This window comes from Muntiacus reevesi, chromosome 7 (genome assembly GCF_963930625.1).
Source record: "Muntiacus reevesi chromosome 7, mMunRee1.1, whole genome shotgun sequence".
Lineage (NCBI taxonomy): Eukaryota > Metazoa > Chordata > Mammalia > Artiodactyla > Cervidae > Muntiacus > Muntiacus reevesi.
In genome coordinates this window covers 74,531,035-74,555,259 of record NC_089255.1, presented here as the reverse complement: position 1 = coordinate 74,555,259, position 24,225 = coordinate 74,531,035, and the positions used below count along the sequence as shown (strand labels likewise).

Genomic DNA, 24,225 nt, shown 5'->3' with positions numbered 1-24,225 from the left:
AGAAATAAAAGCAAAAAGTTAACAAATGGGACATAACCAAACTTATAAGTTTTTGCACTGCAAAAGAAACCATAAATAAAACAACCTACAAACTGGGAGAAAATATTTGCAAACAATGTGACCAACAAGGGCTTAATTTCCAAGATATACAAATAACTGCTCATACAACTCAGTAACAAAAAAAAAAAAACAGCAGTAGCAATCCAATCAAAGCCAAAAGACCTAATCAGATACTTCTCCAAAGAAGATATATAGGGGGCCAATAGGTATATGAAAAGGTGCTCAACATTCCTAATTATTAAAGAAATGCCAATTAAAACTTCAATGAGGCATCACCTCACACTAGTCAGAATGGCCATCATCAAAAAGTCAACATATAATAAATGTTGGAGATGGTGTGGAGGAAAGGAAACTCTCCTACACTGTTGGTGGGAATGCAACTTGGCTCAGCCACTATAAAGAACAGTACAGAGAGGTTCCTCAGAATACTAAAAAACAGAATTGCCATATGATCCAGCAATCCCACTTCTAGGCATATGTCTGGAGAAAACTCTAATTTGAAAACATGTGCACTCCAAAGTTCACAGCAGCACCATTTACAATAGCCAAGACATGGAGGTAACCCAAATATCCATCAACAGATGAATGAATAAGGAAGATGTAGTATAAATATATGTGCACGCTTAGTCGCTTCAGTCATGTCCAGCTCTTGGCGACCCTATGGACTGTGGCCCATCAAGTAAGTTCCTCTGTCCACAGGATTTTGTTGGCAAGAATACTGCAGTGGGTTGCCATTCTCTTCTCCAGGAGATCTTCCTGACCCAGGGATCAACCCGCATCTCTGTGTGTCTCCTGCCTTGCAGGTGGATTCTTTACTGCTGAGCTACCAGGGAAGCCCATACACAGCGTACTACACAGCCATAAGAAAGAATGAAAAAATGGCATTGGCAGCAATAGGGATGGACGTAGAGATTATCATCCTAAGTGAAGTTAGATAGAAAGACAGATATCACATGATGTCACTTATATGCGGAATCTAAAATATGATACAAAAGTAATAATTTACAAAACAGACTCACAGAAAAAGAAAACAAGCTTATGGCTACCAAAGAAGAATTGGGGGGGGGGGGACAAATCAGGAGTTTGAGATGAGCAGATACAAAAAACTATACATAAAATAAACAATGTCCTACTGTATAGCACAGGGAACTATATTCAATTATCTTACAATAAACCATAATTGAAAAGAATACAAAAAAGAATACATATACAAAACTGAATCACTTTGCTGTATACCAGAAACTCACACAACTAGCTACACTCCAATTAAAAAGGGAAATAGAAGAATGAGTGCCAGAAAACAAACTGACATTAGACACAATCTAATGTCTGGCAGATAAGGTCTGATCATTTAAAACTGCTTTTGATTTCTTTTTTACAACATGGACCCTTTTATGATACAGGAACTTAAATTAAGCAAATGGTAGGAAAAGTGAAAGTCTCTCAGTCATGTCCAGCTCTTTGCAACCCCATGGACTATACTGTCCATGGAATTCTCCAGGCCAGAATACTGCAGTAGGTAGCCATTCCCTTCTCCAGGGGAATCTTCCCCAAATGGTAGAAAGATGGGTACCATATAGAAAGTTTCAGAAAAATGAAAAAGCAAAAAAGACAGAAATTATGAAATATTTCCATAAAGTTATAACAAGTGCCTGCCACTCATGCTCCCCTTCTACCTCCTCCACCTCTGCCTCCCCTGAGACAGCAAGACTAACTTCTTATCTCCCTCTCCCTCATCAGCCTACTCAATGTGAAGACAACAAGGACGAAGACCTTTCTTATGATCCACTTCCACTTAAACAGTAAATGCTAATTATGTCATTCAGTTAACAAACTCATCTAATGCATATGTACAGTCTTCCTTTGAAAAATTTAGTAACTACACAGCAAGAACTGTATGAGATTTTTTTGTATCATCATCACCCAAGTATTTACTGGATAGAACATCATATGCAAAACTTGCAATGAAGTGGATAGCCTTGAAGTGGATAGCCTGTTCTTATATAGGCATAAGGTAAGTGGTATTCAAAATTAATAATGCGTTAGTTTTCTTACTGTTTTATAACTTTGCTTTCAAAGAATTATATTACCATAGAGCAAAACACTCTCTCATAATTGGAGAAACTGCTTACCATCACAAGTAAGTGGGGTGTTTTTAACGTAACAATGTTTCTAATACTGTATTATGAATATGACTGAAACACTGCATGCCATAAAAATTTCATAATGATTCATTCATTAGTGTAAGGTTAAGCTACTACAAAGCAATCATATCAATTACACCAAGCTATAATAAAGCAATCATATTGCTACCTCCTTGTTATCAGTACATGAACTATTATAGCTTTAAATAAATATGAATTTCTTTTTCATATTATCTTTTCATTTTTGATGTCTAGTCTTAGTATCTGACAGACAATTTAGGTTTATCTTGGGTCAGTCAGTGCTGCTGATCCCTGCATTGTTCAAGGGTCAACTGTATTAGCAAGAGCCATAGGCACAAGTTCCGATCCTCTGCGCTAAAAGGTTAAAAGAATTTTTAAAAAATTATATATAGCTAAAACCTACCACAATCTGGCATTAAAGATACTTCTAAAATGTCTGAAATCAGCTCTCAGGAATTTACTACCTACATATTAATGCAGTTCTCAGGAAAAATTTTTATGCAGAGAATACTAAGTGCCAGACACTGTGTTGGACATAGAAGATTGCACTGAACAAGGAGCGTCCATGATGGATCCAACATAATCTAATTCAACAGCAACTTGCAAGTTTTACTTCTGGGTTCCTCCATCTAACATCTGCTCTAGGGCATTTTTCCTGGCTGACAATATTTAGCCTAAGATTGGCCTGCTCTGGCGATGTTTATTCTATCTAAAGTCTACTTTATACTTCTTTTTATCTCCAGATTTTAGAATAAAGGTCTGCTTCAGAGATTTTTCCTTCAATTTTTTTTTTAGTGATTTCATGGTATTCAAGTTTTTCTAAAATTTTAATTGTATTTATAACTTTTATCACAAATGTATTATCACTTCATCAACCAAAACTTCTCTTAAATTCTCAATTTAATTATCACAATTTATATTTTCCTTTAAAAGTTATAATGATGAAAATCACAAAGCCTTAAAACTAAGGAGTTCTTAATTTCTCATTTTTCAATTGCTAAATGTATTCTTTAGTAAGCAGAAATATTTTCCTGGCACAGTCTTTATGAAAATGAATTCAAGTTATTTACACTGCACTCAAATCTGACCCTGCTACTCCTCCCTCAAAAAAAAAAAAAAAAAAAAAAAAAAAGAGAGAGAAAGGAAAATCCTCTATCCACCAGCAAATACATGCTGACCATCCACTATGAGTCAGAAGCTATAATTTAGGTGCTCAGGTTATATCCTAAGGGGTTAACTAGAAGGGATGGCTCAGTGTCCATACCCCCCCAGTATTAATCCACTTCAGCATAATTTTGCTCTGGGATATTTATCTTCTCCTTTGCATGCCAGAGGACTGACCCAACTATGAACAGTAGACGCTCTGCAAACAGGATAAAAGTCAACAGTTTTCCTGGCTTCAGCCAACCACTCAGGCCTTAAACTGCACATACATAGTTCAGGCCATGTGCATTTAGGCACTTAATAAAGGTTTTCAAGAAAAAGAAGAAACGGTTTCTCACTGAATTTTCATTCCAGCATGAAAATAATCACTAAATACAAATACGCACACACACATACATATATACACAAGGGAAACAAGAGTGTTATACATAAGATAATACGACAAAAAGCTACAAGATATTTAGTCTGAGTGATCAGGAAAAGCTTATCTGACGCTGCCTAGTAATACAGTCTCCTTGATAAAGTGTCACTGTATAACACTATCACTCTACAAATTCTGATTTTTAACAATATGTGAAAAATACCACTGTATTAATTTCTTTTGGCTGTACCCCGAAGCATGTAGAACTTCCCCGATTAGGGATCCAATCTATGCCCCTTGAAGTGGAAGCACAGTCTTAACCACTGGACCACCAGCAAAGTCCACCACTGTACTAATTGACTAACCAGGTATTTCTGTAAAGCATTTTCTAGAATCTAAAATTAGATCAACGAAAAGCCCTTTCAATCACAATAAATTAAGCTGTCAAGTAATTTACTGGTGTTTAAAAGAAACTTGTTTTTAAGCCATCTCCTTTCTCATTTTAAAACATAGCACTTTCTTAAAACCTCAAAACTACACAGTGTATACAATAAATTAAACTACCACCAAAAGATAACTCTCCTAGGATTTTTAAGTATGTATCTGTATTATGAGGCACTAGTACTATTTGGTGGCACAGGAAGTAATAAATACTTTTTAAGTAAGACTTACTTATTCTGCAACTGTCTATACCATATTCCAAGTCAGGAACTCAGAACTTAAAAACACAGTAACATAATTGTTCTAAAAATATAAGTATCCAAGAGAAACACTATCTGGGTGGAAGGTAGAATATTTCTTTTCAGAACATTAATCATACCAAAAAAGGTTTCGTGACTCTGAATGCATTTCCATCCTCCACTGCCCAAGAAAGAAAGACAAAGAAAAAGCTATCAATCATTTGACTATCAATGGGCTCCCTTTGAAGGTCCCTCAATATTTTACAAACCTGGTTCTAGAACCTAGAACTCCTGACTAAAAAGATTATAGGAGATAGAATCTAGATTTGACTACATTTGTCTCTTGACTTTTCTGCTGCCTTCATCGGGTATCACTGATAACACCTAAAGTGAGGTACTTTTTAAATAAAGAACTTAAAAAAAAAAAAGACATCTCTCCCTACAGTTTGGCAACACAGTACAGATTACTCTAACTTATCCCAAGTGAGTCAACTTACACAGACTAGAAGCTGTGAAAAGGTTCTCTCATCAGCTCTTGCTATAATATAATACCTACATCACAGGAAGGGGCTCCCCAGGTGGGGTTATTGGTAAAGAACCCGCCTGCCAATGCAGGAGACATAAGAGATGCAAGTTTGATTTCTGGTCCAGGAAGATGCCCCTGGAGGAGGAGATGGCAACCCACTCCAGTATTCTTGCCTGGAGAATCCCATGGACAGAGAAGCCTAGCAGTCTATGGTCCATGGCGTCATGAAGAGTTGGACACAACTGAAGCAACTTAGCACATACACACACACATCACAGGGAAACCTATACAAACTGTGGTCTCATCCTATGCCAGAATTTAAACATAAACCAAGAGCCTGTTCTTCTGTACTGGGCGAAGTGTTCTATACTACTGTTTTACAATATTAAGGTTCTTTCATAAGTTTTTGACAAAATCTGTAGACACTAGATTAGCTTTAGGTCAGAAAGGCACAGGAGAACTGGTCATTCTATAAGCAATCTTCTCTATAAAAATATATATGCAAAGAAATAAAAACAATTATCTTACATATTTTCCTAAAGTTTAAAAATGAAAAAAAAATAATAAAAAAAACCACTCTTTATGAATAAATAAAAAGGTGCTTCCTAAAATTTAGTCTTGGCTCGAAGCGGCTCCAAGATATTAATATTTATATTCTCCAAGGTCCATACGTTTGAGGCTTGAAACTTAAGGAATGCCTATTCAGTTAACAATAATAATAGTTAACATTTATTGAGTCATTACTTCATGCATGTGCCAGGCACTGTGCTAAAGACCCTGTATTATTATTTATTGACATCTTACAGATTTGGAAACTCAGCATCTAATTTAACTATCTAAGCACAGCCAGCAAATCCAAATCAGGAATCAGACCACAGCTGCCTTACTACATAGCTTATACTCTCTACAGAAATTCTAGAACTCACCCTACAAACACCTACAACTCTCCCTACAAACACCCTAGAACTCACCTTAGAAATACTCTGATTGACCTGAATGCTCAGAGAAATAATCAGAATCCCCAGGAATAACAACAACAACAAAAGCATACATTTAACTAGAGAAATGCTTCACATTCAGGTTGATTTTTATTTGGAATAAATCTAATCATAAAAATTCAAGCATAGTATCATGCATAAAGTAATACTTACCAAGAAACATAAAGAAAGGGGAAACACAGGATAACCATTCATAAGCAGAACTTGAAATTACCAGAATACTTCTTGAAAATGGGGGTAATTTTAAGTTTTTGTGAAAACAATCCCTTTTTTCTCTTGAAAGCTGTACCTAAAACATGATCTAATCTCCCATCTTAAATCTGCAAGAAGCATAAAGTTGTCCCTGCTGAAAACAACATCACTTGTAAAGTAGTGGCAGAGGCAGCGGCAGCAGCGTAGCAGGAGAAGGAACAGGAGGCGTAGGAGCACTCGCCTTAGAATCAGCGCGGCAGTAACAAGAGCAGCGACAGCCGCGGAAGAGGCAGTTGCAGAGGCAGTAGTATAGCAGTCATAGCAATATTACTAGTAAGCATAATATGCCAAGAAAAATATAATTCTGGCTTGTTGACCCTGAACCACACAAAATACCAGGGTCCTTACTGGAATCAGTACTTCTCTTCGTATAGATCTGTAACTGAATGCTATGGTACACTGTAATTTCACCAGCGAAGTCTAGAGTTGAAGACATTTTGGAGAACAGATATTTGAATTGCAGCTTTAAAAATATCTCTGCCATAACTCAACTGTCACCTCCTTCAGGTGTCATTCTCAAATTCCTTACTTTTCCACTCTGGGGACAGCATTACTCCCTCCCTATGTTCACAAAGCATCTTTTATATGAGGATAGTTCCCTGTTTGGCACAATTGCAGAGCATCATGTCTTTCCTTTGGACTTTTGTTCCCTCAAGACTTTAATTCTTATCTTATCCATGCAGGTGTCTTGGGCACTCAAGAGAGTAAAAGTTCAATTAACAATTTTCCCATTTAAAAAACACTCAATAATCTAGTGTATAATTTACAATGAAAATTAACTAATGGTTACTGAGAAGCTGCTAAAGATTGTGCATAAAGAATTAGGTAGGTTCAGAATCATCAGACACAGCAGAAGGTTCTATAAGTTTCTCTTGAGTACTGACTTTCCATTCAAATGACTAGACCCAACTGAGCTCTAAGCACAAATGACAGGACAGAGGAAAAGTCAAAAGGCCACAGAAAATCTAATAAGGAATCCTGACATAGAAATCATATTAAACCAATAAATATGAGGAAAGAAAAAAATTAAATTTGTAAAATATTAAATTATTTGAATAAAGACAATTTATTAATACATCCTAAAGGTGAGAGTCTAGAATACCAAATTTGACATATCTAGGAGATCATTTTATCATCTGGTTGGAAATCTTCAACTTTTTAGAACAAAACTGTGTGAATCACTGTGGCAGTATAAGTCTGAAAGCATTGTTTTTGGATCATATAAGGAAAAAAATCCATTTTTCAGGATCCAGTAAAAACCAATTAGCACTGTGGGAGAGAACATGAAATATATAAAATACTCCTTAAAAGAAAGAGAGAGAAACTGAAAGAGAAACTGAGACTTCTGAAAATCCAGGCAAGGAAATAGCAAAGAGAAAAGCTAAACCATGGAAAAGCTAAATGCACATAAGAGTTCATGACAGCGATAGGTACAATAAACTGTCAGTCTGATCAATCTAATAATACCTTACTCAATGTAAAAATATTATTTTTGAAACACAATGATGCAGAATGAGAGTGTACTACTAACTGCAAAAAGAAAAGCACACATTTAAAAATAAATTGTGATTACAACTATGTAAAAAAGTCTATATACAAAAAAGTACTAGAAGGCACATACATCCACCTGTAACTACAATCATGTTACACTAGCGGGATTAAAAGTGATTCCCTTACTTTAAGAAAAAGCTGTCTGAATTTTCTCTAACAGAGTAGTTTTTTAATATGAAGGTTTTGCAAAAGAAAATAAACTACATTTTATGTATAATTTAAACCAATTTCTTTTTACATCTCAATTTCTACCAAGATATCTAATACACAAGATGTACGTTAAGTTTTTTACATCAGAGAATATTTAAGGATTAACATTACCTTATTCCACTCATAAAAATAATTAGTGGGAAATCTAATTAAATTAAGATGCTCAACAAAAGTAGGTCATCCAATTAATTGGTTCCATAAATACAAAAATATCAGTACAAGGTTTTAATAACCACTCTTAGAATCATCAGTATAGTTATCAGAGTGCAAATTGGTGAAACTTGACATGCTCTTATTCTGAAACAGACTGTAAAATCAGATATATTTTTTGTAAGGTATAAAAATGAAACTCTATCAACACAGGAAACAAAGGCTGCTGTTGCCCCCAAACCACACTTGCAAAGAGAGCTGCTGCTGCCCCCAAACCAAATTTGCAGAGTAACAGTAAATGGGCTCAGAACGAGCCATCTTACCAATAACGAAAATCAGTCCTAATATTAACTTCCCTCAGGAAAAGTTCTTTACTCATCCTTGTAAATTACAATGCATTATCTCAAAATGTGCAAACCTGATTCCAGAAGGAAATCACATTCCAAATGAGTAATACTGCCAAATCAGACAGAGTATTGTACCAGGTCTTTACCATTACTAAATTGTCAAAAAGATTCAAAAATAACCTTCAATCAGGTCCAACATGTAAAGAACTTGAAATTCATCACACTTGTCCTTATAGCAATAAAAAAGCTGAAGACAGAAAATGAAAATCAACCACTCTTCTTAAATTAATCAGGGAATTGAAGCCAGAGGGCAAACCTCTACCCTGAAAACTATAGAGACAGATAGATACAGAAAATCACACTGTGCAAGAAGCAAAGCCTGGGAAGATAAATCTTCAGCTGGAGCCAGTATCAGTAGGAACACTTTAAACAGTAAATGACAAACTGCTGGAGACTCAGTGTAGACTAGCTTAGAATGAAAAACTGTGAGAGAACTCAGTCTTTGAAAGGCCCCAACAGTTTCTCGAGTTTTACCTCCAGGAGCCCTACCAGATTCTCAACTGTGATAATCTGAGAAAAATTTCTTTATTTCCAGCAGGGGGAAGGGAGACATAATAATTCTCAAAATATACCCAAAGCTTTCTGTTCTTCTTAAAAAGGACAGTCTGAAAAGAAAATTATTTTAACAGAACCTAGCTGACCAGGAAGTACCTTACCTAATTCCAGCTCCCTCTAGCCTTCAAACAACAGAAGAGATACACAAATCAGGTTTAAAAAACTGAAACCTAATCACAATACCACAGAACTCCCAACCACCTTACCTCCATATCAATACAAAGCTATACAATAACAGAGCATTACAGGTAAAAAGAACTTCAAAGTCTGAGACGCCATTTAAAGATTCTCTACATAACCCAAAGACAAAACAGCAAGCCAAAATAAGGACACTGCGAGAAATGTTAGCCTCTGACACCAAATACAGGCTTCCCAGGTGGCTCAGTGGTAAAGAATTCACCTGCCAATGCAGGAGACAAGGGTGGGATTCCTGGATCAGGAAGATCCCAAGAGTAAATGGAAACCCATTCCAATATCCTTGCCTGGAAAATCTCATGGACAGAGGAGCCTGGCAGGTTACAGTCCATCAGGTTGCAAAGAGTCAGACACAGCTAAGAGTTGGACACAACTGAACATCTATGCACGGCATGGCATCCTAGTCAGATAAACATAAAACCTCATACTAAAGATCTATTTACCGCCTCTTTTTTATCTAATATACCATGTTTGGAGAGCAACAAAAAATTACAAAGCATTGTAAAGGCGAAAAAACACACTCTGAAGAAACAAAGCATGCCTCAAAACCAGACTCATACAGCAGAGGTTTTAGAAATAGCAATGGGTTAAAAAAAAGCTATGGTAAATATGCAAAGGGCTCTAATGGAAAAAGTGAACAACATGTAAGAACAAATGGGTAATAAAAGCAGAACATGGAAACTCTAAGAAAAGATCAATAGGAAATGTTACAAATCAACAACCATATAACAGAAAACAAAAATGTCTTTAGTAACAAACACCAAACCAGATCCGGGAAGCTCAGTGTACACCAAAGAGGACAAATACTAAAATACTTACACCTAAGATATCATATTAAAACTACAGAAGAACAGATGAGTAAATCAACAAAAAAGAGAAAAAAACAAAGAGAGGAAAAAAAATAAACCTTATCTAGAAAGAAGCAAAATAAGAATTACATTGAACTTTCTCTTCAGACACCATGCAAACAAAATGAGTGAAATAAACACCAACCAAGAATTCTGTATCCAACAAAATTATCCGTCAAAAGTGGGCAGAAAAAGAAAACCTTCTCAGACAAAAATTGAGAAAACTGAAAACCTACTGTTCTGCCTTGCAAGAAATGTAAAAACAAGTTCTTCAGACAGAAATTATATACTGGTAAGAAACATGGATTACATAAAGAAATGATGAGCATAAGAAAAGCAATAAATAAAGGCAAAATTAAAACTCATTTTTCTTATTCTTAATCTAACAAATAATGTGTTCAAAACCATGTATTTTGTGATCACAGCTTATAGAAAACTTGAATGACAGAAATGCTATAAAGGATGGGAGAAAGGAATTGAGAATACTCTAAGGTGAAGTCAATGGCACCCCCTTCCTGTACTCTTGCCTGGAAAATCCCATGGACGGAGGAGCCTGGTAGGGTGCAATTCATGGGGTCACTAAGAGTCGGACACAACTGAGCGACTTCACTTTCACTTTTCACTTTCATGCACTGGAGAAGGAAATGGCAAACCCACTCCAGTGTTCTTGCCTGGAGAATACCAGGGATGGGGGAGCCTGGTGGGCTGCCATCTAGGGGGTCAAACAGAGTCGGACATGACTGAAGCGACTTAGCAGCAGCAGCAGCAGCTAAAGTACTTGTGTATCCATGAAGGAGTATAGTATTGTTTGAAAATGAACTTGGATTACCTAGAAATGTATAAATGTTAACTCTGAGGCAATCATTCAAAAAAGTTTCTTAAGAAATATAATGATAATGATAAAAAAAAAAAAAAGAAATATAATGATATACTATAACAGGATAGAAAGTGGAACCATATAAAATGCTCAATTAAAATGAGAGAAAGCAGAAACAGAGTGGAAGGCCAAAAAAATAAAATAAAATAAAATAAAGAAGGAAAACAAAACAAAAAAAAAACACCCAGAAACTAAGAACTAGAGCAAGGAATAGAAACATTTAAAATATGGTAAATACTAACAAGTATATCAATAATTACTTTAAATGTCAGTGATCTACATATACCAATTCAGAGTGACAAGACCCAACTATATGTTGTCTGCAAGAACCCCCTTATAAAGGCATAGATACATTAAAGGAAAAGGGATAAAGTAAGATATACTAAGCTAACACTAACCAAAAGAAAACAGAGCTGATTTCAAAGCAAGGAAGATTTACAGAATAAGGAGAGACAGTATATAATGATAGAGGGTTGATTCTCCAAGAAGATATAACTATCCTTATATTCACGCAGCTAACAACAGCACTAAATACTTGAGATAAAAACTAGTAGAACTGCAAAAAGAAATACATAAATTCACTATTATATCTGGAGATTTCAATATCCCGCTATCAGTAAATGAACCAACAGGCTGAATATCAGTAAGAGTATCACGGAACTGAACAGCACCATCAATTAAGTGGATCTAACTGACATCCATAGAGGCTTCCCAGGTGGCACAGTGGTAAAGAATGCCCCTATCAATGCAGGAGACACAGAGATGTGGGTTCAATGCCTGGGTCGGGAAGAACCCCTGGAGCAGTAAACTGCAACCTGCTCCAGTATTCTTGCCTGGAAAATTCCATAGACAGAGGAGCCTGGTGGGCTATAGTCCATGGTCTTGCAAAGAGTTAGACAAACCTGAACATAGCACACAATTGACATCTATAGACTACTTCATTCAACAACAGCAGAATATACATTCTTCTCAAGCTCAGAGGGAACATTCACCAAGCAGACTATATTCTGGGCTGGGAAATATACCTTAACAAATTTAAAAGAACAGTTATCAAATGAAATATGGTCTCAGACCACAATGAAATTAAGCTAGAAATTAACAACAGCAGACAACCAGAAAATTCCTAAGTATGTAGATATTAACAACATATATAAATAATACATGAATCAAAGTGCTGAGGATTTTTTTTTAATTTTTTAACTAAATAAAAATGAAAATAAAGCATAAAAATCTGTGGGATACAGCAAATACCATACTACATTTTCTCTCTCAGAAAGAAACTTAAATAACACTGGATGCATATATTTAAATAAAAAAAGTAAAGTTGATCACCCAAGTTCCTGCCTTAGGAAACAAGGAAAAGAAAAAATTAAATTCAAAATAAGCAGCAGAAAATAAATAATAAAAATCAGAGCAGAAATCAGTGAAATTGAAAACAGGGTAAACAAGAAAATCAACAAAACTGAAAGCCAGTTCTTTGAGAAGATCAATAAAATGAATAAACTCCTATCCAAGCTTCCTAAGGAGAAAAGGAGATAAGTCAATTACTAATATCAGACATGAAAGAGGGGCCATCACTAGCAATCCTACAGATAGTAAAAGGATAATAAAGAAATATTTGTATAATTCTATGCCCACAAATTTGCTAACTTAGAAGAAATGGACCAATTCTTTGAAAGACACAATCTGCCAAAGCAAACACAAGGAGAAACAGATCATGTGAATAGATCTATACTGGTCAAAGAAACCGAATAAATAACTAATCACTTTCCACTAGTACACTGTAAGTCAATTATACTTCAATAAAAAATAAAGAAAAATTGTAAAAAGGAAAATGTGTTCAACATGGTCTTCCTTGCTTGCTTTTATCCCTATGGAATTGCAGGAGTAGCTGGGGAGGAGTGGAAAGAAATTTTATAGATTTTCAAGCATCCAAAAATCAAAAAAGTAAATACTACATAGAAAGTGAAGACTGTGAATCACAAAAGGAATCAAATACATCCATAGTCATGGTTGCTTGCTTCAGAAAAGATTATTTCATTTTCTGAACTCAGCTGAGAGTACAGTAACAAAACATTTTTCTAACTTTAAATGAATTAACTGACCTGAAGAATGTCTCTATCCTAAATATAACATTCAGACTGGAAAATAAAATATAGTAAGTCAGAATGGAATGGACTAGAATGGACTAATTACATTTTTACCCAATATCTTCATTAATGATTTTAACTCAAGCAAACAAAACATAAATACGGCTATAGTCACATGTCAGAATACATCAGATCAGCACTTAGAGCATTCTCTATTTCTTTTTTAATTTTGTCACTCCAACAAAACTAATACCAATATGGTATACAGCAGACACTCAACAATTACAGAACTTTAGAACCTGAGAGCTAGAAAGGCCCTCAGAGATACATTTCTCTTCTTCCAAACCTCCCATTTTACCCATTGAGAAACTAATAGCTGGAGAAGACCATAACTTTTCCAAGCTATTATAGTTAACAGCAGGACAGAAACTATCTTTGTGCCTTTTCATACTGTTCATGGGGTTCTCAAGGCAAGAAAAACTGAAGTGGTTTGCCATTCCCTTCTCCAGCGGACCACTTTTTTTTTTTTTTTAAATTGGAGGCTAATTACTTTACAATATTGTCAGAACTCTCCACCATCACCTGATGCGAAGAACTGACTAATTTGAAAAGACCCTGATGCTGGGAAAGATTGAAGGTGGGAGAAGGGGACGATAGAGGATGAGATGGATGGCATCACAGACTCAATGGACATGAGTCTGAGTAAACTTCAGGAGTTGGTGATGGACAGGGAGACCTGGCGTGCTGCCATCTATGGGGTCACAAAGAGTGGGACATGACTGAGCAACCGAACTGACTGACTAACTGGACAGAAACTAGAACCAAAGCATCTTGATTTCCATACTGGTATTCCTTCCATAGTATACCATGCTGTTGTCAACAACTCTGATGAGCCTGAGATTTTTATCCTACATGCAGGCAAAGCAATGAGACTGTGTTTCGTGTTTCATTTCATTCAGCAATGAGACTGAGTTTCATGGCTACTGAGAACCAAAAGCATCTAGCCACACACAGACTGAACACAGAACTGATAAGCTCTGCAATGCATTTAATACTACCCACCCCCCAAATTTATAACCATTGGAACATGTGAATTTGACCTCACTTGGAAACAGGATCTCTGCAGATGTAATCAAGGTTACATAAGGTCATACCTGATTAGGGTGGGCTCTAATCCAACGACTGTTATCCTTATAAAAAGGAAATTTGGACACAGATACAGAGGGAAGATCCCCTAGAGGAGAGCACAGCAATCCATTCCAGTATTCTTGACTGGAGGATCCCATGGACAGAGAAGCCTGGCAGGCTACAGTCCATAGAGTAAAAAAGAGTCACGCACACACAGACAGAAGACCACCATGTGAAGATGGAGGCAGAGATTAAAGGTGCGCTGCCACAAGCCAAGAAACACCAAAGATTGCTTTAAAATACCAGAAGCTTGAAGAGAGGAAAGAATTATTCCCCTAGAGGCTATTCTTTCAAAAGACTAATTAGTCACTAATTATACGGCAATTTGTTATAGCATCCCTAGGAAACTAAAACACCTACACACATACACACATACACACCCCTTTCTGTGTACATGAGCCTGGCTTTACTTGTCCAATGTCTTCATTAGCATACTCTACTATTTCAGGAGATTCTTGCTGGAACATAACTTGATTGTTCATTACAGAAATTTCACAGAAGACTCATCAAGACTCCAACAGAAAGCATCAACATTTTTTTAAATCTTTGCATCGCTATTTTGACCAATTCTAAATTGTATTGATATTCATGATACTTACTCAATATTAATCAAGCTCCATCATCACCACTGCAAGGCTCAAATAAAGTCAAACTTCAAATTCTAAAGTTTTTACCTTGACTTTGCCCTTTTAAGGCATTATCAAAGATCTGTCAAGGTGGTACTCTCCTTTACCACAGTAAGCAATAAACTCAACTTTCTTTTATCAATAGGTTGTGTTAGTAATATTTGGTGAGCCAGTACCAGATAATGCTGGTAGAAAATATGACACCCCTGGGTCAGAAACAAAGAGAAGTTCACTACTCAAAACAATAGCTGTAGCCAGTGTATCATATTTTGCACTGGTTCCCCAAGCTCCAATCCCTAAAGGGCAATACAAGGAAAGCCAGGTGATGCTGTACACAGAGTGGGTTACATTACAGGAAAAGAAAGCTGAAACCTAGGAACCGTCAATATTTTAAAGGAATTGCAAGCAAAAATATCCCACCATTTCCCAAGAGAGATTACCTTGATTATCCTGGACAGTAAGGAAATCTGCCCTCTGTTCTTATGGAAATACTATTTCTATCTTCTCAGGCTGTCTACGATGCTTATTTCTTTCAAAAGAGGGCCCTCAACAAAAGCTGCCAATGCCCCTGGCTCAGCTGAAGCCTAAGAGACTCATGGGGAATCATCTCTCAACAGGTATCTCCCTTGTCCTAAAGGGCTAAAGACTTTAGGAAATCAGGATGAAGTTAGTATAAAGCAATGAGCAGAAAATGCTCCAGGAAGAAAACATTTGGACAAAGAGGTATGTTACCTGTATAACCTAAAATCACTTTGTGTGTCTTAACAGTCTCGCTCAACAAGCCTGTATATCAAATACGCAAAAGTAAATAATTTTATGTTTGATTCTTACTTTTATTTTAAACTATTACATTTCCAAAAGAGTTTACTGAATGAGGGTTTTTGTTTTGTTTTGTTTGCTAATTTTCTAGGGTTAGTAGTGCTCATGAAAAAAAAGAAAACCAGGGACTTGCCTGGAGGTTCAGTGGTTAAGACTCAGCACTTCCACGGCAGGGGGACAGGTTCAGTCCCTGGTCAGACACTTAATATCCTCCTGCTGTGCAGTGCAGCCAAAATTTTTTTTAAAATAAAAGAAGAAAAAAGAAAACTGTTTACTAGTTCTGAACTTCACCAATTTTACCTGTAAACACAATTATTAAATGAAATCCTCGAGAGCAGAATATAATCCACATTTTAGAGTACTTAGATTTTTAACCCAGAAATCTAAGGTCCAAATTTATCTAAAATTTGTAAAACTTTGGGTCTTATTTAATATTGTACATTTTAAATTAATGCACATAAAAATTTTAATGTTGTTGAAAAATAAGAAATAATTTGCTAAATTTTTCTAGCTATATATTTAATATCAGCATATTTTTGCATACTGCAATGTTGTGAAGTAATTAACCTCCAATAAAAATAAATGAAAAAAAAAAGAAAATGAAGATCATATCTCATACCCTTTCAATAGTAACCTGTTTTAACTTAAAATCAGTTTAAAGAGAAATTAAAACTGAGTTTTGTAAATAAATAATCTTAAATTGAGCAATTTAACTTTATTTCAACTCTAAGATCAAGCAATGATCCCTGGAGGAAGAGAGGCAGGATGATGAGTAAAATGAGCACTACATAACATGTCTCCAGCTAGCTGTGTGCCTAATCATATCACCTCACCTCTCCAGGTCTCCATTTTCCTATTTACAAAAAAAAAAAAAAAAAAAAAACCCCAAAACAGGTATTAGACTAAATGTTCCTTAAGGTCCATGTCACTTAACAGTTCCACAAGTACAGTGTTCACAGTTCTGATTGATTCTATTTTCTCGTGATTTCAGAAAATTAACTTCCTACTTCTTGCCCTGACAAGCTTGAAGAATCCACAGATGCAATGTGCTCTAATGAACTCAAAGAAGTCCACTAATGGGTGGGATTAAGTCATTCGTTCAGCAAGTAATAATTCATTCAGTAGTAACACTTGCGGTAGAAATAATTCTTTCAGAAAACACAAAAATCTAAATGACCCTCACCATCAAGAAGTTCAATCATCTGAGAATGTAGGTACATGAAATTCTAATAGACTTTAGGACCTACATAATATTTCCCTTTAAAATTTCATGCCATGCTCTTCAGCAAATGGAATCAGTATTCCTACAAACTAGTAATTCATCCCTTTTTCTACTATTTGGCTTTCAGTAATGTTTTTGAAACACTGGAAAATACCCTGATGCTGGGAAAGATAGAAGGCAGGAGGAGAAGGGGACAACAGAGGACAAGATGGTTGGATGGCATTATTGACCCAATGGACATCAGTTTGAGCAAGCTCTGGGAGATGGCAATGGACAGGGAAGCCTGGAGTGCTGCAGTCCATGTGGTCTCAAAGAGTCAGACACAACTGAGCGACTAAACTACAACAAATGCTTTTTATGTTTATTATAAAGTTATGCCAGATAACTAATATAATTAACAAGACACTCACAAAAGAGCTCAAATCCTGAAGAACTTCTGAGCATAGCATCATCTTTGACTCTGTTTTGAATCTGCCCAATGAACAAATATCCTCTCAGGAACATCTTTAAAATGCTCTGTCTCTGCCTAAAATGTTTTATCTATTTCTGAAATGTTCCCTGAGAACATAATATAGCATACTACTTATCCAACAGAGACTATGAAAGTTATATAATTTATCTAAAGATACGCAGAAACAAGAGAACAGATCAAAGTTGCACTGACTCTTTTTTTAGTGTTCAGGCTTAGGAGTTGAAATTGAAACCAACATTTTCTGAATCTAAGCATGACATTTTGCTCAAAATATTTTTATTTCTGTAGCACATAATGAACTAGATATTCCTTGTAAATATTCAAATAGTTTTTTGATACCAACCAAATAAGATAATCTTTCATATTACTAATTTCCCCAAGGCAGAATGACAGTTTCCATCATTTTCATCCCAAGTATCCATTCAAGAAAGTTTAAATTGACTTTTCACGCCCAACTTTTGTCCTTTTTACATACATTTTTAAGACAGAAGAATTCTTATAAATACTTGACATTTCTAAACAGGTAATTCTTGGAGCTCCCTATACTGAGGGTTAACTACATAAAAACCTGTACATTTCTGATCTACCACTATACTCAGGAAAGCTACCTGATTTTTCCATAATAAGGATAACACATAAGTTCCAATATATTCCATCTTATAATTTTGCATCACCTCTCTTTCTATACTTAAAATGATCATTGAAAAAAAAGATAATAAATTGCAAGTCTCTTCCCATACTGATAAGATCTGTTAATTTTTTTCTAGTTAATTTTTAATGACATTTTAAAAAAGAAATGCAACCTCAATCCAAAAAGGCAACAGTTAAATCATTGTAATCTCTTTAAAAACAAGTAACATTGTTTTAATAAAGAATATATAATCACATTTTAATTTTAAACTGTATGACTCCACAGTAAATATATTATATATTATGACAAGTGGAATTTATTCCTGAAACTAAGGAGAGCATAGCATACAGAAAGTAATATAATATGCCACATCAATAAAATGAAGGAAAAACTCACATGATCATCTCAGCTAACACATAAAAAGTGTTTTACAAAATTCAGCATCCTTTCATGATAAAACACTCATGATAAAAACACTCAATTAAATAGGAATAGAAGGAAACTACCTCAACATAATAAAGCCATATATGAAAAGCTCACAGCAAACAACATACTCAGTGGTAAAAGACTAAAAGCTTTTCCTGTAAGATCAGGAACAACGTTAAGAATGCTCACTTTCATCACTTCTATTGGCTATAGTACTGAAAGCTCAAGTGAGAGCAATTAAGAAAAAGAATACAAGGCATTCAAACTGAAAAGGATAAAATAAAATTATCTCTGCATGTAGAGAACGTGGTCTTCTATGTAGAAAATCCTACAGACTCCACCAAAACAACTGTTAGAAGTAATAAATGAATTCAGCAAAAAAAAGATACAAAGACTAGAGTCAGTTGCATTTCTATACGCAAACAATGAACCAACTGAAAAGAAAATTACAAAAATAACTTAACTGACAATAGTATAAAAAAGAACAAAATACTTAGGAAATAACTTAACCAAGGAGGTGAAAGGCTTGTACAATGAAAACTATAAAACATTGCTGAAAGAAATTAAAGACATAAACGGAAACAAATCTCACATTAATATTCTAAAAGACAATATTGCTAAAATGTCATTACTACCCAAAGCAATCTACAGATTCTATGCGACACTTATCAAAATCCCAATGAATTCTGCACAAATAGAGAAAAAAAGTATCCTAAAATTCACACAGACTCTCAAGGGACCTCGAACAGCCAATAAAATCTTGAAAAAGAACAGAAAAACTGGAGGATTCACCCTTCCTGATTTCAAAATTTCAATGGAATGCTATAGTAATCAAAACAGTGCAGCACTGTCATAAAGACAGACACACAGACTAGTGAAAGAGAGCTTAGAAATAAACTCTCACATATATGCTCAAATGATTTTTGATAAGGGTGTTAAGACCATTCAATGGGGAAAAAGCAACAGTCTTTTGAACAAATGAGTGCTGGGGAAAGTGGTCCACACACCTAATGCCATAACAAAAATTAACTGAAAATGGATCAAGAACCTAAATGTAAGACTTAAATAATAAAACTCTTAGAAGAAACAAAGCACAAAGGTATCAGGACACTGAATTTCACAATGATTTCTTGGACGGGGGGATACGAAAGGCACATGTAAAAAGAAATTAAAAAACAAATTTGACTTCATGAAAATTAAAAATTTCATGCACAAGATACTATATGCACAGAATAAAAAGGCAACCCACTGAGTAGGATAAAATACTTGCAAATCATATATCTGATAAAAAATTGATAGCCAGAATATGTAAGAACTACCCTAGAACTCAATAACAACAAACCAGCATGACTCAAAATTGAGAAAAGGCCTTCAAATGACATATCTCCAAAGATATGTAAATTACCAACATAAAATGACATGAAAAGATGCTCAATGTCAGCAATCATTCAGTTCAGTAGCTCAGTCGTGTCCAACTCTTTGAGAGCCCCCCCATGCATCGCAGCACGCCAAGCCTCCCTGTCCATCACCAACTCCCAGAGTTTAGTCAAACTCATATCCATTGAGTCAGTGATGCCCTCCAACCATCTCATCCTCTGTCATCCCCTTCTCCTCCTGCCCCTAATCCCTCCCAGCATCAGGGTCTTTTCAAATGAGTCAACTCTTTGCATCAGGTGGCCAAAGTATTGGAGTTTCAGCTTCAGCATCAGTCCTTCCAGTGAACACCCAAGATTGATCTCCTTTAGGATGGACTGGTTGGATCTCCTTGCAGTCCAAGGGACTCTCAAGAGTCTTCTCCAACACCACGATTCAAAAGCATCAATTTTTCGGCGCTCAGCTTTCTTCACAGTCCAACTCTCACATCCATACTTGACCACTGGAAAAATCATAGCTTTGACTAGACGGACCTTTGTTGGCAAAGTAATGTCTCTGCTTTTTAATATGCTATCTAGTTTGGTCATAACTTTCCTTCCAAGGAGTAAGCGTCTTTTAATTTCATGGCTGCAATCACCATCTGCAGTGATTTTGGAGCCCCAAAAAATAAAGCAATCATTAGGGCAATGCAGATGAAAACTAAATACCACCTCATAGCCATTAAGATGGCTACTTAAAAAAAAAAACAGAAAATAATAAGCATTGGCAAGGATGTGAAGAAACTGGGAGTCTTGTGCACTACTGGCGGAAATATAAAATGGTGTAGCTCCTGTGGAAAACAGTACGGTGGTGTCTCAAAAAATTAAAAATAGAATTATCTTATGATCTAGCAATTTCACTTCTGAGTATATACACAAAAAGAAATAAAAGCAGGCCCTTGAAGAAATCACTGTACACCCATGTTCATAGCCACACTATTCACAGTAGCTAAAACATGGAAGCAACCCAACTATATTCATCAACTTATGAGTAGATAAGCAAAATGTGATAAATACACACAATGAAGTATTATTCAAACTTAAAAAGGAAGAAAATTCTGCAATATGCTACAAATGGATGTACCTTGAGCACATTACACTAAGTGAAATGAATCAGTCATAGAAAGAAAATTACTGTATAATTCCACTCATATAAAGTACTTACAGTGGTCAAAATCATAAAGACAGAAAGTATCGTGCTGGTTGCCAGGGACTGGGGGAGCAGAGAATGGAGAGTTATTCTTTAATAGCTATAGAGTTTCATTTTTACAAGATGAAAAGTTATGAGGATGGATGGTGGTGACAGCTACACAACAATGTGAATATATTTAACACCACTGAGCTGTACATTTAAAAATGGTTAAGAAGGTAAATTTTATGTGCATTTTATCACAGGATTAAAAAAGAAGAAAGCGCGACTGCAATAATCACCAAAAACTAGAAACTCCCCACATGTCCATCTGATGGTGAATGGATAAACTAACTATATACATAGATAGATAGATAGATAGTGTTAGTTGCGCATCATGTCTGACTCTGCCACCCCATGGACTCCAGGCTCCTATGTCCACGGGATTCTCCAGGCAAGAATACTGGAGTGGAAACACATTACACTCTCCAGGGGATCTTCCAGACTCAGGGACTAAAGCCAGTCTCCTACCCTGAAGGAGGATTCTTTACCATCTTGAGCCACCAGGGAACTAACTGCAGTATATTCATACAATAGAACACTACTCAGTAACAAAAAGGAATGAACTACTGGTACACACAATATGGATAAATCCAAATGCATTATGCTAAGCCAAAGCTAGATTTTAAAAGCTACACATTAAATGATTTCATTTAAATGGTATACTGGAAAAAGTAAACTACAGGGGCAAAAAAACAGATCTATGGTTGCTAGGGAATGAGATGGAGAGAGAGGAAAAAGGCAACAAGAGTGAATTTAGATTATGGTAATGAACATATACTTGTCAAAATTCACAGACTTAACAAAAAAAAACAAATAAAAATTTGAATGTATAACTGAAATATGAATAAGAATGAAACCCTTCAAAATAAGCTACTAAAAGTTTCAAACAATTTTAAGATGAGTAGTTTATTTTCAGCACTAAAGATGCCACACAATGAAAAGGTACAGTGCACAATATTCAGCCACAACTTACCTAGCACCTTAAAGTAAAAAACTATTAAATAGGAAATAAAACATTTTTCATTTTATGCGCTGCAAATTGTACATAATCGGTAGCATGGTAGGTACATAATTCAGCAAGAGTTTAAACTGACTTGGCCTTTCTACTTCACTGGTGTATACATATGCAACTTTAAACACAAAATCATCCATTTCTAAAAATATTAACATATAATTGGAAAAGAGAAGTACTGTCCACAAAATCTACTAACCTGAATTTGTTCAGTTAATCAATGATTGCAGTAGAACTCTTTATCAAAACTGGAAACACCATCAGAGTCATGGGTGCTCCCTTAGAAAAAGCAGCAACCTGGAACAAAAAAATATATATATATATATAATATGAACTTCAGTCCTATTCAAACTTCAGTTACCATTATTATATACTTTTCTAAAGTCCCCTTTTTTCCCCTTAGGTAGCCACTCATAAGGTGTAAAAATTTTGCATATTCACTTCACTTATTCTGCAAGCTATGCCTTTCAATATGCCTCAGATATGCAGATGATACCACCCTATGGCAGAAAGTGAAAAGGAACTAAACAGCCTCTTGATGACGGTGAAAGAGAAGAGTGAAAATTTAAAGGCTTAAAACTCAACATTCAAAAAACTAAGATCAGGGCATCTGGTCCCATCAGTTCATGGCAAATAAATGGGGAAACAATGGAAGTAGAGACAGATTTTATTTTCTTGGCCTCCAAATCACTGCAGACGGTGACTACAGCCATGAAATTAAAAGATGCTTGCTCCTTGGAAAAAAAGGTATGACAAACCTAGGCAGCATATTAAAAAGCAGAGTGACTGCTTTCCCAACAAAATTCTGTACAGTCAAAGCTATGGTTTTTCCAGTAGTCACATATGGGTGTGAGAGTTGGACCATAAAAAAGGCCTGAGCACCAAAGAATTGATGCTTTTGAACTTGGTGTTGGAGAAGACTCTTGAGAGTTCCTTGGACTGCAAGGAGATCCAACCAGTCCATCCTAAAGGAAATCAGTCCTGAATATTCACTGGAAGGACTGGTGCTGAAACTGAAGCTCCAATACCCTGGCCACCTGATGCAAAGAGCCAACTCACTGGAAAAGACCCTCACGCTGGCAAAGACTGAAGGCAGGAGGAGAAAGGGACAACAGAGCAAGAAATGGTTTGGATGGCATCACCAACTCAATGGACACGAGTCTGAGCAAACTCCAGGAGAAGGTGAAGGACAGGGAAACCTGGTGTGCTGCAGTCCATGGGGTCGCAGAGTCGGACACGACTGAGCGACTGAACAAGAGCAACAATGCCTTTCAAATCCCACTAAGAAATAGCCTTTCATTTTGCAAATTACATTCAAACACAGTAACAGTGTCTTAATTTGTTTCATAGTTCATCTTAAAATAAATCTGCACCTATAAAACTTCTTTGTGAACACAAAATTCTTAATTTTGTCTACATCTTAACATAAGGTCAATCAGAAACATCTCTTTCCAGACCAAAGTTTGAAATCATCTACATCCCTATACCTCAATTAGCTCTACAATCTAATTTCTGACTATATTCTACATAAATTTTCACTCAAGTCAATTTAATTTGCTTGCTTTCCACAGAACAATTCTGTCATTCTCAGCTGTCACCATGCAACACACCATTCCTTCTTTTTAAAAGGATTTTTCCTCCCTATCCTTTGTTAATCAATGCATGTTCATCAGCTTTCTCAAAATGCAACTCCTCATTCCTGCCTGAGCTGATAAAATCACTCTGTACTCCATTAATCTCTGCAAGAATATTTTGTTTCCTTTGATATGTGTCATCTCATATAGTCTTCTGGTTAGCAACACTATCTCCTACTTCTTTTGTCACCTCTTCTCCATCATCTAGTAACATGTTTGACACACAGAAAGTAATCACTATGACTGACCAACAAGCAAAATGGTCTTAATGAAAATTCACACGTCATATGTTCCCTGAGTGTGTACATATGTGCAGCTCACTGAGTAGAAAAACCCAATAATAACATAAAGACACAAAACACTCTATGGAAACATGTCTCTCTGCCAGTTACTTTACTGTTGTCACAACATGAGATTATTCTCACATTGTCAGACATAGTCTTTCCCCAATGACAGCAAAGCCTATTGAGACCAATTTCTGATGATTAGAAACAATACAGAA

At 35.8% G+C, this 24,225-nt stretch overlaps 1 protein-coding gene across 8 annotated transcripts in view; it reads right to left on the bottom strand.

The window, feature by feature from the left end:
- Positions 1-24,225, bottom strand: part of FUT8 (fucosyltransferase 8) — a 495,007-nt gene that overhangs the window by 240,103 nt on the left and 230,679 nt on the right. For 7 of the 8 annotated variants that reach the window (XM_065941788.1, XM_065941787.1, XM_065941792.1 and 4 more), the window contains one exon: positions 22,289-22,386. The exons of the other annotated variant lie outside the window; for it this stretch is intronic. The gene's annotated coding sequence lies outside the window, so the exon portion shown is untranslated. The remainder of the gene's footprint in view (positions 1-22,288; positions 22,387-24,225) is intronic. 8 annotated transcript variants of the gene reach the window in all.